Source organism: Scyliorhinus canicula, chromosome 15, assembly GCF_902713615.1.
Source record: "Scyliorhinus canicula chromosome 15, sScyCan1.1, whole genome shotgun sequence".
Taxonomy (NCBI): domain Eukaryota; kingdom Metazoa; phylum Chordata; class Chondrichthyes; order Carcharhiniformes; family Scyliorhinidae; genus Scyliorhinus; species Scyliorhinus canicula.
In genome coordinates this window covers 129,535,019-129,536,565 of record NC_052160.1, presented here as the reverse complement: position 1 = coordinate 129,536,565, position 1,547 = coordinate 129,535,019, and the positions used below count along the sequence as shown (strand labels likewise).

The window sequence follows — 1,547 nt, the reverse complement described above, 5'->3', positions numbered from 1 at the left end:
CTCTCTCTCTCTCTCTCTCTCTCTCTCCCCCTCCTCACCTCTCTCTCTCTCCCCTCCTCCTCCCTACCTGGCCCGCGTCCCCCCCTCCTCGCTTTTCCGCCCTTTGATCCCCTCGCTCTCTCTCTCCGAGGCCGCGGCTCTGGGTGTGGCGGCGAATCGGCGAAAATCCCCGGCTCCCGACACCGCGCTGTGGCCGGGAACGAGCCCGCTGCCTCCCGCCTTCTTCCCCCAGCTCGGGCGCGGCCCTCACCTGCCGCTTCTCACTCGCTGCCAGTCCGGTCGTGGCCGCCGCCGCCTCAGCTCAGGATTGGGAGGGGGCAAGTAGCGGGGGGGGAGCGGTTAATGAGCAATTCCCCACACCCCTCCCTCACGTGACATCAGCCCCACGTGACCGCGCCCCCGCCAGGAATCACGGGACATCCATTCAAACAGGCCAGCTCCCGCCTCAAGTCTTAAAGGCGCAGTCCACTCACACCCATGGAGCCATCCAGCTCCTTAGTCTATCTAGTGTTGGTGGGATGGGATCTGTCCTGCCTGACATCCTCCCTTAAATCTAGTGTGTAGAATTGGAATGATGAGTCCAGGTTCTTGCCCAGTTGGGTTGCCAACTTTGATCAAATGCATTCCTGGAGGTATCATCACATGATTTTGCCTCCATGCAACACCCATTCACCAGGCAATACTTCCATTCTTGTGAAGACTGTACAAGGGCTGGGTTCCCAAAGACTGGTGACCAAGGACTTGTAGCTAGCAATGCTTTATTTACGAGTTGAGCATATGACATAGTAGCATTGAAAGAAACATGGCTCAAGCCAGAACTAAATACTTAACATCCCGGGTTATAAGGTTTCTAGTACATACAGACCGAAAAAGTCAGGGCGAGATTCTCCAGACTCACGACGGTTCGGAGAATAGCGGGCGTCGGAAATTTTTACGGCGACGCTGTTCCGACGCCCTCCCGCTATTCTCCGAACCCCGCAAAATGTCGGAGTCGCCATTCCCGACAAACGCCTCCTTCCCGCCCCTGACACGACCAGAATCGCCACTGATAGCCCCCCCGCTATTCACCGGCCCGGATGGGCCGAAGTCCCGACGTCATGGCGCCCTGTTTGGACGTCGTGAAACACACCTGCTTTTTAAATTCGTCAACCAGTCGGCCTGGCTGACGACTGCTTGGAGGAGGTCAGGGCACCACTCTGCGCACCGCTCAGCGCACCGCTCAGTGCACCGCTCGAGTCTGGCCACAACGGGGAAGGCATCCCTGAGAACGGGAGGGGGTCCAGAGCGGGGGCAGTGGGGGGCGACAGGGGAGGCAGTGGGGGAGACGGGGGGGGCAGTGGGGGGCGACGGGGGAGGCAGTGGGGGAGACGGGGGAGGCAGTGGGGGCGACAGGGGAGGCAGTGGGGGAGACGGGGGAGGCAGTGGGGGCGACGGGGGAGGCAGTGGGGGAGACGGGGGGGCAGTGGGGGGCGACGGGGGAGGCAGTGGGGGAGACGGGGGAGGCAGTGGGGGCGACGGGGGAGGCAGTGGGGGAGACGGGGAGGCAG

The 1,547-nt window shown here is 61.9% G+C and overlaps 1 protein-coding gene across 1 annotated transcript in view; it reads right to left on the bottom strand.

The window, feature by feature from the left end:
- rhocb (ras homolog family member Cb) overlaps positions 1–400 on the bottom strand; it is a 30,351-nt gene extending 29,951 nt beyond the window's left edge. Inside the window, exon 1 of the mRNA XM_038819681.1 lies at positions 251–400. The gene's annotated coding sequence lies outside the window, so the exon portion shown is untranslated. The remainder of the gene's footprint in view (positions 1–250) is intronic.
- Positions 401–1,547: the final 1,147 nt, after the last annotated feature.